We start from the raw sequence: 18115 nt of genomic DNA, 5'->3' as shown, positions 1-18115 counted from the left end.
AAAAAGTAATCTTTATATTTAAATTAATATGGATGTCTTGTTAGAACACCAAATACTGCGTTATCAGCCTTGAGAGATCCTCTCAAAAAGGGGCTTGGTGCATAAAAGCATACACATGGACCATAGCAGATGAGAATCATCTGTCATGAGCATTGGAATTCCCATATCACGTGATTTCGGTCAACTGGACCTCCTCAAGGGGAGGCACTGATATCCTCATGTCAGTTAAATCTCACTGCCATGATATATAAGATACCAGCATCTTTTCAGACACCGGTGTTGCAAATAGCCAAGGAACAAGAAAACATTAGCCAATGATTAATATGTATTAATTTTCTCCTCAATTATATGAGACCTTGCCAGGCATGTTTTAACATTATTCTTACCTCATTAGTGATGCATAGCTTTCACAAAGAAAATTAAAATAAATATACAAAATTGTAGACTTGTTAGCATAGGAAAATTGCTTAGAAATTAATTAAATAGTTCATCAATGATAATATCCCCTCAGATCACCACTGCCACATTAAACAGGTAATCAATACTGCTCTCGCTTTCTTTCTCTCTCTCTCTCTTCTCTCTCTCTCTCACACACACACACAATCTGTGCTCTTAGTAAGTTCTAATCACCTGAAACAGTTTAAACTCCAGAGGGGTTGAGGTCCTAGTCTTTCTAACAAAAGTAATGGATTTTTTAATGAAATTCATTTTACTCACTCCTTTGCTAATGGAGCAAAAAAAAAAAAAGCCTGTCAAATTACCTGCTTTTTCAGATTCATGTCACATCCATCAAACCTGAGGCTGGATAACTTTCATCTTTTTACAAATTTCAATCATTGGACTACAGCCATGCTGGAGAACCCACCTTGAAGGGTTCTAATCAAACAAATCAGCCCCTGTACTTATGCCTTTTTTAAGCCTAACACTTATTCTGATGGGTTCTTTCATCTAAGAGCTAGGTTATAGAGGTGTAAACAAAACAACACTAATTGTCAAGTGATGGGGAGGTGGGGGGTCAGATGCACACACACACATGATAGATAGATAGACAGATAGATAGACAGGCAGGCAGGCAGACAGGCAGACAGACAGACAGACAGACAGACAGACAGACAGACAGACAGACAGACAGACAGACAGACAGACAGACAGATAGATAGATAGACAGATAGACAGACAGACAGACAGACAGATAGATAGACAGATAGACTGATAAATAGATAAACAGACAGACAGATAGACAGACAGACAGATAACTTTCTTTATTGGCTGCACAGGGCTGAACACAGAAGGGACAAATACAAATATAGAGCTTTTCTTTTCGAAAATGAAAAAGAAAAAGGAAAACAGAGAAAAAATAGTAAAATTCCGTTCAAAAGGGATCAGTAGAAAAAAATAAAATCGATAGATAGATAGATACATCAAGGATGTTCTGGGAGTCCCGCTGGCATTGAGTAGACTTGACTGTTGTCGTGTTAGATAGGTGTGTGTGTGTGTGTGTGTGTGTGCTTATGTACATATGTATGTACACACAACAGGCAGCCATACATTTTCCATCTACCAAATTCGCTCACAAGGCATTGGTTGGCTCAAGACTATAGAAGACACTTGCTCAAGGCGTTGTACAGCAGGATGGAGCCTGAAACCCCATGGTTGCAAAGTGAGCTTCTTAATGACACAACCTTGCCTAAAAATAATTTTTCTCTATCAATTCATAAAACTTTCTTTTCAAAAAAAAAATCCATTTTCACTGCCTTGCTATAAAGCTTCCACTGGTCTAAACCTGACTACTATCTGCTTCTCTTTTGCAAGTTCTCTTATTCTAAACAGAAATAACATAGCAAGTTCTCATCAATACACTGACTAATAACTAATACTCAGTGAACCCTTGAGCTGTCTAGAATGCAAGTTTCTATTCCCAACTCCTCTGTTTATTGGAGTATTTTTCTGTTAAATATTCACACATCACATCTATCCCACAATTTGACATCTCTAAAGCTGCATGTTACTCACAACAATAAATAAATGACTATTTAACCTCTTTCTCTCACCAAGGACCACAAGCCTTCCAACTGAACTATTCTCCAATGTTACATTGCCTCACCACCTTGCTGAAAGCAATTTATCAAAACTTTCATCAAACCTGGCATGAAATTCAATATTGATAGGTTTTTCTCTACAATTTTCAAAACCAATCCAATCAACCCAGATTTTCTTCTAAAATTTGTTGTCTCATCAAACTTTCTTTTCCCAAATGACTCTCCCACTCTTTTACTGTTACATTCTCGTCTTCCCAACCAATTCAGTCACTGATTATACTCATACATATACCAATTACTCTAAACTTCATCTATTCACATTTTATCATCATCACCCTTTAACATCCGTTTTCCATGCTGGTATGGATTGGACAATTTGGCAGATGTAATGGATTCAAGAATTGCATCATGCTCCAAGAATTGCATCATGCTCCATTGTCCACTTCGGCATGGTTTCTATAGCTTGATGTCTTCTTAATGCCAACCACTTTATAGTGCACATCATCATCATCATCGTTTAATGTCCGCTTTCCATGCTAGCATGGGTTGGATGATTTGACTGAGGTTTGGCGAACCAGATGGCTGTGTGTTTCTTATTGCACCACTGGTTACCGTGCAGCTTGCAAGACAATGAACCCCGAAAAAGGTGGGTTTAATGCTAGTAGATGAGGGGTTAAAGTATCAAAGAAGAGGCCAGAGCAGAACAAATTTCTTGGTGTAGAAAGGCTACATGGTTACTTACATTTTAGAAAATCTCATCTTTCATGAGCCAACTAAAGAGTTGCTATGCAGTTGCTCAACCAGCTAGAAATAGTAACCAAACAACTTGCAAATTACACCCAACTATCTTTAAAGGAAGGATACATTAAATAAAGTAATCTACTATAAGAAATCTTATATGGAATGAATAGGATAATGTAGTTCTAAATATTCATGACCTATGAAGAGACCTATGTATGAAAACAAAAGAGATACAACTGGAATGCCATTGATCATAGGTCTGCTCAACTAAGGTTGACCTGGGGTTAAACTATCCCCCCCTCCACACACACACACATTTTTGTTAAAATTTGGAAACTCTCCTGAAGAGACTAAACTTGTTTGAGTACCTCAAAATACTTTATTCCTGAAGAGTTATTCATGTAGACAAGGTTTGGACACAGCTACTCCACACACCAATTTTACTACATTCCAAATGCACTGTGCAGCTACTTTCACATGGTCTTTTACAACTGGCATGAGGCTTCCTTTCGTTTCTCCTATGATTACTACATTTGCCAATTCATTTGTTCTACATCTCACACATCTCTTCATAGGTCATGTACTAAATGCTTATTCATTAGTCTACAAACAAAAAATTATTCCTAATCATAACTCGAACCACACCCCTCTAGCTCTGACTCTCCATTCAGGTCATCTTACTAAACATGAAGCAACTACATGTCTAACCACAACACAACTTACCTACACTTTTAAGTGGAGAGAAAACACTACAACCCTTCATACAGACTATAGTCAACCATTTACACAAAGAAAGGCACTGTGTGTTATGTAGCTTTTCAATCCTAGCTAGCAAGCATCATGTCATAAAAACAAAAGAAGAGTTATTGCACTGCAATCAATTTATTGATAGAAAATAAGAGATGTTTTATACTGTAATTAAATGGAAGCAATTTTATTCTTTTTCAAGCAAGTGATGAAGATTAAAAGATTTAAGAAGAGGAAAATACTCATCAAATTCTACTTCGTCTTTGATGTGCCATGTACTCACCTGAAATAAAGAGAAATTTATATAAATAAATTACAGGTAAAAGAACAGTTTAGATTATGATACTGAATAATATCATACATTTAAATAATCTTCAGGTGTGAAAATACCTGACGAAAAAAAGTCAAGATCCATGTGTCATACATTGGTATTTAATAATTATAGATGCTAAAAGTACAGTAATGGATAAGATACCGAAGGGAGCAATAAGGATTTTACATCATAATGGGATCATACAATGACTCAGAAAACATTGTTATCATGAAGTTACAACTAATGTCTTATACTCGAAATTTTTAAACAAAGAATATTGAATATCAGGTTTTTAGAATTGCCTATTCTCTTCATGGAAGACGGTTGATGACTGACGATAAAATTATCACTATTTTATATACACACTGTAGAATATTTCACATACATATACTAAACACAAGTCTATGTGACACTTCACATGAAAACAGACCATGTGAGATCACAAACACACAGACCATATGACCCCATCACCTGCAACATCAATCCCCACTTTAAACCCTCAGTAGTGTAGCGGAATTCATCCCAGCCTGAACTCTTCAAAGACCATATTGAAATGAAATAAACATGTCAATAGCCCTATAAGGAAGTCTCAGTGAGGTCACTCAAAACTACTAGAAGAAGTAGCCAAATCTCCACCATTTTTGTCATTTAACATCTGTTTTCTATGCTGGCATGGGTTGGATGGTTTGACAGGGGATGGCCAGCTGGAGAGCTGCCAGGCTCTAATCGTTTGTTTTGGCATGGTTTCTATGGCTGGATGCCTTTCTTAATACCAACGACTATACAGAGTGTACTGGGTGCTTTTTATGTGACACCAGCACAGGTGATTTATGTGACATGGCACAGGTGGTTTATATGTGACACCAGCACAGGTAAGTTATGTGGCACCGGCACAGGTGATTTATGTGACACTGGCACAGGTGACTCATGTGGTACTGGTACAGGTGATTCATGTGACACGGGCACAGGTGATTTATGTAGCACCAGCACAGGTGATTCACATTGCGCTGGTACAGGTAATTCATGTGACACCAGCACAGGTGATTCATGTGGAACTGGCACAGGTGATATTTATGAGGCACCAGCACAGGTGATTTATGTGGTACCGGTACAGGTTATTCCTGTGGCACCAGCACAGGTGATTCATGTGGCGCTGGCACAGGTATTCATGTGACACGGGTACAGGTGATTTATGTGACACCGGCACAGGTGATTCATGAGGAACCAGCACAGGTGATTCATGAGGAACCAGCACAGGTGATTTATACACAGCATCAGCAAGAGTGATTTTTACGCGACACCAGCATAGAGGTAGTACAAATCTTGTACAGAATGGACAGGATAATGCAATTCTAAATATGGAATGTCAGGGATGGTCATGACTGGCTGGAATATTTTTGGTTATAAGTTTACTGAATCAGGTCCAACCTTATGGTTAAACAACAAGAAAGAATGATGAAACTACCAACCAGAATTTAGCAAGACAAAGTCAAAAGTAACATTTGCAGAAACTCTGCTAATTAGAGAAACTTATTCCCATTTCCATGATTAGTTAAGCTACTACTGACATTGGTACGATACTAGAGAGGCAACACATTGAACAAAGCTAAGAATTAAGTAGCACAGATGCCAAAAACTTGATAACAAAACCCCATGCTTCTAAGACATGTACGCACACATGCTTACACACACACACACACAAAAGAAAAAATAAGGATTATACTAATTAGCCAATTCTCAGTTGCATAGAAACTGAATGAATTAGTGTGTTTCTATATTTCAATTATTTTGTTATACTCTCTCTCTTTCTCTCCCTCTCTCTGCTTCTAGCTCTCTTTTATTCTGAATTCTTTTTTGAAGTAGAATTGATGACAAAGAAGAAGAAAGGGAAACATCTGATTCTTTCAGTTGAAGATATTTTATTTCTGAAAGACTTTGTGGATTCTTATATCGAGTAACAATAGAAATGATGCCAGAATGAGGAAACAATAGTTGCTTTTGATCAAAGTGGAAAACCTCCAGAAAAGCTGTCTCAGAAAGCAACAGAAAGAATTCAGAGACACTGTTGTTCATGTATTCCTGTGTGTGAGGGGAGGGGGTAGATTTTAGTACTGTTAAACTAGGTCAGCACAACTTACATGATTCCTTACCTAAATTAATCCAACTAATAGTATAATAAATATAAGACAGCAGTGGATTGAGGTTGGATTATCTGTGAAGCTCTAAAATGTCTACTGAAATATTGATACAATATAAAACTGTCAGTTGTTTCTGAAGATACTAATATGGAGAGAGAGAGAGAGAAAGGGAGAGAGAGAGTGCATACGTGCATGTGTGTGCGTGTTAGGCAAAATTTGTTGATAAAATCTGAAGTGATTACAAGAGAGAAATGACTGATTAATATTGGTAAACCTGTGAAGAATTACAACGATGATTTGAAGACATACTAATTATTAAAGAAAATGAAAGCAGGCTGCATGCGTTTGCTCTTGTCAATTATTGTACAATTCAATTTGTTGTTAGATTTAGTTTGTCAGATTATTAATAGCCGTTCTTATAAGCGGTTCCTTCTATCTCATATACATACATGTATACATACATTTTTATCTATCTTTATATCTATATCTATACATCAAGCTTTCAGTTTCTCCTAAATCATGGCTTAGCTAAGATAATTTGTCACACACAGTACAAACCAAACAAACGTATCAAAGTCTTTTGTTTAGAAATCCTTCCCCAAATCTTCACATTATTTGTGGATTTAGGCTAGTAATAATACATGCAGAATATATCTAGGTGCATTTTTCTTTTAAATGGCCTAGTAAGATGAGGAAGTCCAGTATCCATGATCTTTTTGTAAGACCTGCAAGACTGGTGACAGAGTGGAAGAGACTCTCACTCATGGATTGCTGCAATAAGAAAGATACGAGGCTGTCTTCAAGCTGAAGATTTGAGCTGAATGCTTGCAATAGAATGACATCGACTAAATGCATTCAATGGTCGAGATGGTAATGTACTTGTCTTCAGCAAAATCTTCAAAAGTGCCTACAAGAGAGCAGCAAAGCTAACCAGCTCACACATACCGTAAATCCTCAAGTATAGTCCTCCCTTGAGTATAATACGCAGGAGATTTTTAGGGGGCTGTACCTCTGAAAAACCTAAACTTTGTGTATAATATGCACCCCTTCTCTAACTTGAGTCAAGGAGGTCTATATAATGTCCTTGGTTTGTAAAACTGTATTCGGTAACGTCCTTTATTATTATTGTACATATAACATAATGCAAACGTGTAGCTTTTTTTGTGCATTTTGTTTGCAGAAAATAAAGAAATAACAGTAATAACGTTTAATAAATGTTGCTTACTGCAAGTTATGGATGATTCTTTTACGACTTCATTGCTTTCAGGCTTAGCTTAAGATATTTTCGCGCCCAACATCACAAAATGTGTCTGAATAAACATTGCCAGACAGAAAATAGAGACTCGGATATTGCTTAGAAAATAATTTTCATTTTTAACTTCATATATAGTATGCACTAGGGATTTTGACCTTTAAATTTGGGGGGGAAAATGCGGATTATACTCGAGGATTTAAGGTATGGACTTTATTCATTGCTCATCACTGTTTTTAGAAAGTTCTCTTTCACCACAGACTGCTTTGTCCTACCCACAAGATCAAATTTAGTGTACCTCAAAGTTTGATTGTATCTCCATGACTTTCTTTCGGTAAATTAATATCCTGTTTGCCTTCATTTCCAACAAAACACAATTGTGTGTAGATGATATAACTCTTCCTTTCTTAATCTTTCACGCACAAGCATAATCTACAAATACACTGTAAACACCACATGCCAGACCTTTACTGCCTCAATGAACAGAGAATATGAGAGGATATTTCAATGTTGATATGACAACCTAGTCTCATTAACTGGGTTAATCTCACTGGTTTTGCCTTGGATGGCCTGGACAGTTTCTTCCTCCTACTCCAATTAGCCCATAAAAAGAAGAAAAAAATGTTCTACCCACCCAGATCCATAAAAGCAAGACATATCTAACATGATATACCTATCAAGACAGTACAGTTTGCTTTTGCCAAATTTAACAAAGCTTTGGTCAACCTGAGATTATGGTAGAAGACAAGGTGTTCAAGGTGCAGATTAATGGAATTGAACTTAAAACCATGTGCTTGAGAAGTGAATTTCTTAACCACATAAACATGCTTGTGGCTACTGATTAATTGATTAAACAAAACAAAATAAAATGCCAAAAGGATATCTCCTAATCATCAGAAATATCACATTACAGTCAATCTCATTCAACAAGAAAATTATTTTACACATCCAGGATTTCATGTTTTTTTTTTCCCCCTAAACATTTCTTCTCCAATCACTAAAACATTTTCCACAACAAAAACATTGCATTAACATGAAGCCATATTCTGATAACTTAAAATCTTCTCGGCCAACCATTTTGCCTCCTTCAAATTTTATCAATTTAAAAATCTCTAGAGTTGATAAATTACAGACACTTCACAAATGCTGTCTTCTTTCCTCCTATGCTATTCACAAAACACTGTCTACCAATTAGTTCTACAGATGTCTGCAGAAACATACTTTTCTGACAACTGGTATCATGTCAACAGAATTCATAGAAGCTGTCAAAAATGCCTCCTTTTGTTCTTGCTGTCAGAACACAGAAATCAAATTCTGAAATTAACCTTATCAACCCAGTCATTACTCTCCCTCCTCCTCATCCACCCCACTGCAACCCCACAACCACCACCACCACCACCACCATTCCCTTAGTTGACAGCTGTACTTACTGCAATATCTATCTTTTACAGAATAAGACTACAATCTTCGCCATCATCATCATCATTATCACAAACAAAAACACCAACAACAAACAAACTCTGTCATTATAAAGTTGTATGCAGCCTCATTATAGAAATCATCATCATCAAAAACAATATTAATGATAAACCTCATCAAGATATAGTTATACGACGACGAGCTGGCAGAAACGTTAGCACGCCAGGCGAAATGCTTAGCGGTATTTCGTCTGCCGCTACATTCTGAGTTCAAATTCCGCCAAGGTCGACTTTGCCTTTCATCCTTTCGGGGTCGATAAATTAAGTACCAGTTACACACTGGGGTCGATATAATCGATTCAATCCATTTGTCTGTCCTTGTTTGTCTTCTCTGTGTTTAGCCCCTTGTCGGTAGTAAAGAAATAGATATTTCGTCTGCCGCTACGTTCTGAGTTCAAATTCCGCCAAGGTCGACTTTGCCTTTCATCCTTTCGGGGTCGATATAATCGACTTAATCCATTTGTCTGTCCTTGTTTGTCTTCTCTGTGTTAGCCCCTGTCAGTAGTAAAGTAAAGAAATAGATATTTCGTCTGCCGCTACGTTCTGAGTTCAAATTCCGCCAAGGTCGACTTTGCCTTTCATCCTTTCGGGGTCGATATAATCGACTTAATCCATTTGTCTGTCCTTGTTTGTCTTCTCTGTTTAGCCCCTTGTCGGTAGTAAAGAAATAGATATTTGTCTGCCGCTACGTTCTGAGTTCAAATCCGCCAAGGTCGACTTTGCCTTTCATCCTTTCGGGGTCGATAATCGACTTAATCCATTTGTCTGTACTTGTTGGTCTTCTCTGTGTTAGCCCCTTGTCGGTAGTAAAGAAATAGATAGTTCGTCTGCCGCTACGTCTGAGTTCAAATCCGCCAAGGTCGACTTTGCCTTTCATCCTTTCGGGGTCGATATAATCGACTTAATCCATTTGTCTGTCCTTGTTTGTCTTCTCTGTGGTTTAGCCCCTTGTCGTGGTAGTAAAGAAATAGATATTCGTTATCTGCCGCTACGTTCTGAGTTCAAATTCCGCCAAGGTCGACTTTGCCTTTCATCCTTTCGGGGTCGATATAATCGACTTAATCCATTTGTCTGTCCTTGTTTGTCTTCTCTGTGTTTAGCCCCTTGTCGGTAGTAAAGAAATAGATATTTCGTCTGCCGCTACGTTCTGAGTTCAAATTCCGCCAAGGTCGACTTTGCCTTTCATCCTTTCGGGGTCGATATAATCGACTTAATCCATTTGTCTGTCCTTGTTTGTCTTCTCTGTGTTTAGCCCCTTGTCGGTAGTAAAGAAATAGATATTTCGTCTGCCGCTACGTTCTGAGTTCAAATTCCGCCAAGGTCGACTTTGCCTTTCATCCTTTCGGGGTCGATATAATCGACTTAATCCATTTGTCTGTCCTTGTTTGTCTTCTCTGTGTTTAGCCCCTCGTCGGTAGTAAAGAAATAGATATTTCGTCTGCTGCTACGTTCTGAGTTCAAATTCCGCCAAGGTCGACTTTGCCTTTCATCCTTTTGGGGTCGATTAAATAAGTACCAGTTATGCACTAGGGGTCGATAAAATTGACTTAATCCACTTGTCTGTCCTTGTTTACCCCCTCTGTGTGTAGCCCCTTGTGGGCAGCAAAGAAATAAGATATAGTTATGAGCAATGATACTGTTATAAGCAACCAAGATACTGTTATAAGCAATGCTTATGATAATGACTGTGGCACCAACGATGAAGAAATGTGTCATTGGAATATTTGAGAACAAAAATCCCCAATAAAATGGAAGCCAAGATATATTTACCCTTCCCACCATCACCAAGCACCATCCCATCATTCCAGAACTAAACCTCAGCATAACTTTCATAGAAACTTATCAAAAAGTAGTCAGTGATGTGTTATGTAAGTCTTCACATATTTTCCACTTGTTGGTTTTATTGCAAAGTAAAACCAAAAGCAAATCTGTAGTCAACACATGAATGACAATGTTGCCATATTACAGTGATGTTACTGAACTGGATTAAGCCACTGTTCCGTTCCATTGTTGTATGCTAAGAGAGATGAAATACACCGATTAGACTTATGACATTATTCATTCACTACATTAACCAGTGTTTAGTTACAACAGCTCGACTAAACAGGAAGCATTATACACTTTATACACACCAAGTTTTAATATGTCTATAGAAGTCAACATCTTTATATAGATGAAAAAAATAAATAAAAAAAATTATCCAAAAAATTCAACACAGTAATTAAAAGAAAAAAATTCCTCTCCGAAATAATCAGTTTTGTTTGAAATATTCATGAAACCACCTGCTCTAGGTTTGTTTTGGCTCCTAGGTTTTTTAATTAAGTGACAAAACTTGTCAGTGCTTTTGGCAAAAGATTATATGAATACACCCCGAGATTATAAATACAAACAATTGATTTCCATATTTATTAAAAAAGAAGATATAACTGATAAATTTGGAAATGATTATATATTAATATGATATTCACTATATAAGAAGATAATGTTTTAGGCAAGCAACCTCGTCTTGAAATAGAAATTTTTTTTTTCATACACATAGATTACATTTTGATTAGTTTGATCTCCGAATGACATCAAGTCCTTCGTTTCTGGATGTGTTCATAGAAGACAAAATTTCAGACAAAATTTGAACCAGGAACTTTTGTTTTATGTTTATGTATTTATCTTAGAAAGACAGAATGGACTAAACAGGACAGGAGGAGACATATGGGATGAAGAGCCACTGAAGAGGTCACAGGATGTGACGAAACTTTTTCAGACAAAGGGTGCTAAAACAAGAAAAATAATAAAGCTGGAGTGAAGAATGAGTATGTAGTGCATGTGGCTAATTGGCAAATAAAAAGATAAATAAAAAAAATTAAATAAGGGGGGGAAAAAGGAAAAAAAGACCATCCCAAAATATAATCTTTCTCTTTACATTTTTCTAAAACTGAGGGTAATAAGGCTGTAATCCACAAGGACACTGATGCTTGCAAGAGAACCAGTACCATTGAAATTAGCATCATTTAGACATTTAATCACATTATTTAGGTATTCATGATGTTGATGAGGGTGATGATGATGATTGTAATGAATAACAAGACAAAAGCTGAGGTGTGTGTCCATAAACACCTGTTGTTCATACATTCAGTATTTACACCACACTAAGTCAATGGCATAGCCAGGTTCTAAAGTCAGGGTGAGCAAGCACATAAAAAAAAAGGTACCATTTTTGGAAACTACTTGCAGATGTAAGCACTAACAGTTGAAAGCTCCACACACTGGATGCTAGCAAGTTTATGGGGTCATCAGGAGAGAATGCATGCTGTTTCAGGGCCTTTCTCTCAACCGCATCATTGCACACTGCACCTTCCCCACCCACATACTCACTGAAATGAAGCCCCCACTTCCTAGATCCACTGGTTACTAGATTTGCTTGACATTCTTCTAGCCATTTTTTATATTACACAAAATATTTCATTAATTATTTAATATTTGTATTCTACATTCATTAATTTTTAAGTTTCAGTAAAACTGTCATTGTGTCTGAAACGTACAACTACTGATACAGGTATGTTGCGAAAAAGATGAAACTCCATGGGATTGTCCAGTGTTGAGAAGTTCTGATGTCAGGGTTTGTCTTGGTTCTTCAGATGTCAGCAGCCACCAACACATCTCACAGGACTGAACAGACAGTTTGAAAACACTGGAGGTTGGTCAAATAAAGGTAATGACTCCAGAAAGTTCTTCCAAAGCCGTGTGATTAACAACGAAAAGATTTGACTTTTATCGCACAAGTGAACTTAACCGTTTAGTGTTTAAATCAGCCATATCCGGCCCAAATATTCAACATGTTTTATATTCAAACTGGCCATATCTAGCCTCTCACACCTAAACTATAGTGACACTCTAAAAATAAACAATCATATCATTGAAACCTCAAAGCTATAACGTAATGCATGATTAATTCAAAACAATTTGAGTGAAAAAGTATTACATTTAATAGAGAAATTTGAACACCAAAGGGTTAAGTGAGTTTTAAAAGATTGTTGGAAAGGCACCAATTTCGAAAAAATGTTTGTGGGGAACAGTTTCTCACTTTGTTCTTCTCTTAGCTATGCCACTGCACTAAACATGTTTTAACCACAACACATTAGCAATTAAAAAAAATTTGTGGATATCATTGAAGGGCAGTCAGCTGACCTCGATTCCTAATAGCAGCAAGCAATGAGATAGATAAATGGAGGAGGGGGGGCATAGCAGTGATAATGAGGCTGAGAATCCTTGTAGCCGTAGGAATAAATATTATTCTTCTCACAATGAATATTATTGTACTCAAGCATGAACAGATAATATGGAAGGTCAAAAGGGGATCAAGATGATTAAAGGAACACATGAGGTGTATACAAGGTCAAATTTAGATGTCAGCATGATCGGGCATTACAGACAAGTTGATGTGCGATTAAGGCTAATGGCAATGTGCAAAACTACAGATCCTATACGAACATGCAAATGCAAACATCATGATGATGAGGATGGTGGTAGTCGTGGTGGTGGTGGTGGAGATGTTGATGAAATAATAATTTACAAAAAATAACTGACAGAATAAGAACTGGTAACACACTGATCAAAAGATATCCTTATAAACAGTATTTCTAAAGCTATAAAGTGTTTAGTTTTTAGTAATATTTTTAGTAAATATCCTATGCCACTACACTAGACATGTTTTCAACTAATGTTCTGCAGCTTCCTAGATTTTTAATTTCTATCTAAACCATTCCATCTTTCTTTCTATCTCTCTCTCTCTCACACACACACACAACACACACACACACACACACACAGCACTGCCTGTGAACTTCTAGTGAAGAACACGTCAATAAACATTATTTTCATTCGACTGCAAAAATGGTGAGAAAAACGAAATTTTATTGGGTTTGCCTATTTTTAATTACAATTTCTTTCAAAACTAACAAACATTGCTGTAGGTAGAGAAAGACTAATTAGTAAACCACTCACCAACATGTAAATATTTCTTTGCTTGATACTTCATTGAACAAATTTTATTTGAAAGTTTTCCTTCCACTCTACCTGTCAGAATCAGATTCCAGGACCCATTATATTCTTCACTAATTATAAAATTTATCTCTTTTTCTTTCTTTCATTTTATTCATTTATTTATTTATTTTTGTTTTGCAATGGCGGTTGGGGCAGTGTGGCTAGAGAGTAAATCTTTTATAAATATATTTCTTCAGTACAGTACACACTATTGACTAACTTTCCATACACTGAATTTCTACTAAGTTTCTGAAATAATTCACCATCTTAAAGATTTAAACCAGAATCCACACAGAATTTTAAATAGCTTTCTAGAGATAATTATTCCAAAACAATGAATGGCAAGGAAGGGGTGTAAAGTTCCTCATCTGTCCAATAATCTCTCGCAATTGAACCCAATGCATTGGTAGAATCGTAAAATCCAAATAAACTAGAATAGTCCACTGTTCTCTGACTGAAATTCTGGCATTAATTAGTCACAGAGAAATTTACTTTTCTTCAGCCTGTCAACAGACTGGTTCATGGCAGAGATAAAGAGATGGTTTGATTTGACAGTTTGTTAATTCTTCAGTGTTGTGGAATTCATGGTGACATACTGCCATGCATATTTCCATGAAATCTCAAAGACCGGTAAATAAATTATATGACAGTAACTGCCTTCTGCATATTTGTGGAGGTGCAATGGCCCAGTGGTTAGGGCAGCGGACTCGCAGTCGTAGAATCGCGGTTTCGATTCCCAGACTGGGCGTTGTGAATGTTTATTGAGAGAAAACATCTAAAGCTCCACGAGGTTCCGGCGGGGATGGTGGTGATCCCTGCTGTACTCTTTCACCACAACTTTCTCTCACTCTTACTTCCTGTTTCTGTTGTACCTGTATTTCAAAGGGCCGGCTTTGTCACTCTCTGTGTCACGCTGAATATCCCTGAGAACTACGTTAAGGGTACACGTGTCTGTGGAGTGCTCAGCCACTTACACGTTAATTTCACGAGCAGGCTGTTCCATTGATCGGATCAACCGGAACCCTCGTCGTTGTAACCCACGGAGTGCTTCCATCCATCTGCATATTTATCAGAACAAAAAATTAGACAAAAAATAATTACAATTCCCAATTAGACTTTAATCAGGTACTTCTTCACATAAACCTGATTGAAATGAATTTCCATATATTAGAACAGTTAGCCAAAATATCTTGCAGCATTTGTTCTGGGATTTTATGTTCTGAGCTCAAATCCCACTGAGCTTAAATTTGTCTTTCATTCTTCTGAGGTCAATAAAATAAAATAAATGGGTTCAATGGTATCAAACGTCTACCTCCCCTCAAAATTGCAGGCCTTGTGCCTAAATCAGGAACCAGTATATTCTGTTTATTTTAGAACATATTGTGTAATGGAACCACATGAAGACTTACTTTTTTCATTTTCATAGAATATGCAGAGTAAGTCAACCTGGCAGAGATGAAGGTAAGAATTGAATACAGCAAAGCTAGGTGATGAAACATCAGTTACACGGTAATGCTTGGAGCTTCCAGAGGTGAGTTGTTCCAAATGAATGGTAGCTATTTATAACACAGCAATAATAAATGAACACTGACTAGTTTTGATTGGTAAGCTCACCTTATCAACTTGGTTATTTGCACTGAAGAATATACGAGTATCACTGAGTACAGAAAAATAAACTGGACAATAATTGCATTGTTTTTTTCGTTTTTTTTTTATATTGGTAACAATTTCTTGGCCAATAATTGTCATAGATTAATGAGTACATAATTGTGTTGATCATCATCAGTTAATGTCCGCTTACCATGCTAACATGAATTAGATGGTTTGCTTGGAGTTGGTAAGCTGAAGAGCTACACCAGGCTCCAGTCTGATTTGGCATGGTTTCTAAGGCTGGATGCTCTTCCTAATGCCAACCACTCCAACAGTGTAATGGGTGCTTTTTATGTGTCATCAGTACCATTTACATGACACCAGTGGGATATATATTATATATATATACAAATATAGAACAGTGGTACAACAATGCACCAATATTTACAGGAAATAGCTGTTGATAATATACAATGCTATAGTAACGCTTCACTGTATATATATATATATATATATATATATATATATATATATATATACTAGCAAAGATGTTTGCAGGCGGCAAACATTAAAAATTTCATCTTACCTGTAGGAAGAACAATAGATAAATGTACAACCCAGATGTGGATAATCTAGGACCTAGGTTTCGAACTCTCCAAAATACATTTGTTTACGTAAATTTGATTAGTTCTCTTCAGCTAGATTCACCGAGACAAAATTTTGAACATTGCTACATCAGTGCCAGTATACCTGCCTGAACACCTAGCCGTTAACAGAACCGAAAATAGTGAAAAAAAATTTTTAATAGTGCAATATGATAGTATTGCTTTCCAGTAAGACAAAGCACCATAAGGTTAAAGTATAAATATAGAATAGTCATACAACAATGCACCAATATTTATATACACACACGCACTAGAACAAGGGAACAAGTAGAATAATGCAATAGTTGAACTCAGTAGACAGACAATTCTTTAAGAAATAATAGAAGATAGTGGTCAATATACACATCATTTCCTCTAGTCAGCATCTTAAATAGTCTATATAGTGACTTTATACAGCAGCTGTCATTTAAAGCTGCTTTCCTGTGATAGATTTCCAAACTGCCCGTAATATGTAAAATTACTGCTTACTTATTATTACTATTAACCGGTAAACAGTTGAAGTATTAACAGTCAAAACGGTTTTACACTGGAATATTGTCATTCACAGCTTTCTCTGTATTATTATGAAACAACTAAGGAGTGCAGCTCTCTGTATGTTATTAGGGAGCAACAGCAAAGACGTTCAGTTAACTGAATTACAGGGTAACTACAAGTGGGCACAGTTTTCTTGTGATATCAGTGGAGAGTAAGGGGTATTTTAAACAGAGAGAGACTCATTCAGTAAGTAAATCTTTATATATAAAAGTGAAGTTGTGTGTCTGTCTCCTACGATTTAGATTCCTAACTACTCCCACATTTTGCGGTGCAGTTTAACCAAAACTGGGTATCTTATAGTCGTGATTCATATCAAGCCCTTCTGGGTATTAGCGTGCGTCTACAATGAGTCTACGATTTAAAAAAAAATTTACCATCATTTTTTTCCATTTTAATGCATTTTTTTCGCTATTATATAAGGGAAGTAACTCTCTAAAAATGTCTACGATGAGTCAACGATTTAAAAAAAAATTTACCATCATTTTTTTCCCATTTTTAATGAATTTTTTTGCTATTTTTTGGCTCTAACTCTCTAAAAATGTTTATATAGTTATTTCCCTTACAAACCCGAGCAACGCCGGGCGATACTGCTAGTTAAAGATAAAGCTGCGGGATTTGATGAAATTGTTAAGCATTAAGTTGGATCGTTTTACTGTTATATTATGCTCTATGGCTTCAGTTAATTGCTTGTGATTCAGATGCATCTTCAACATTCAAATGTTTAAAAGGAATAATTAGAAACTCCACAATTCATTTAAACTTGATAAAATATCCAGTTTTAAATGTATGCCATTCTGAGAAGGTGGAGATATAAGTGTGTCTAAGAAAGATGATAGCTGTAAAAATAATATGCAAACCAACATGATATAAGCTCAGATTTTACTAGTCATTATGTTGTTTAGGTCCCAAATCAGATCTGATTAAGCAGCAGACTGATTATTAAAGGGATTTAAGCCATGATAAATCCCATCTATTCTTTAAGGCATAGTGTATCGCAACCTACATTAGCCAATGCTTTTAAGACAACAGTTAAAGCTGCTATTTCTACAAAATGAGGCAACCACATAGAGGCTTCCTCAATGCCCTATTTATTGCTATGTCCCTTAATTCTGCTTGCTCCGGTTTGCCTGTCTGAAGAAAATATATGTTCAACACCCTATTCACAGTTGATGAAAAGAAAAGAACAATTGTCCCAACACATATACCATTTCACCCCAGGTAAGTGTTGGAAAACAGGTGTAGAACAAAGAAATGATTTAAAAACTATCATGTGGTTTCTGTTTTACATCTGAAATGGCCGATGCCAGCGCCGCCCCGACTGGCTCCTGTGCCGGTGGCACATAAAAAGACCATCCGAACGTTGCCAGCGCCGCCTTGGCTGGCTTCCGTGCTGCTGGCACGTTAAAAGCTCCAACCGATCGTGACCGATGCCGGACCCCCCCCCCTGGCACCTGTGCAGGTGGCACGTAAAAAGCACCCACTACACTCGCAGAGTGGTTGGCGTTAGGAAGGGCATCTAGCCGTAGAAACTCTGCCAGATCAGACTGGAGCCTGGAGCAGCCCCTGGCTTCCCAGACCCCG

General features: G+C 36.9%; 1 protein-coding gene across 2 annotated transcripts in view; it reads right to left on the bottom strand.

Annotated features, from left to right (window-relative positions):
* LOC115210301 (synaptophysin) overlaps nucleotides 1-18115 on the bottom strand; it is a 276300-nt gene that overhangs the window by 78986 nt on the left and 179199 nt on the right. The window lies entirely within an intron of this gene.

This window comes from Octopus sinensis, linkage group LG4 (assembly GCF_006345805.1).
Source record: "Octopus sinensis linkage group LG4, ASM634580v1, whole genome shotgun sequence".
NCBI classification, from domain to species: Eukaryota; Metazoa; Mollusca; class Cephalopoda; order Octopoda; family Octopodidae; genus Octopus; species Octopus sinensis.
The sequence above is the reverse complement of the archived record's forward strand: the minus strand, read 5'-3'. Positions and strand labels throughout refer to the sequence as shown.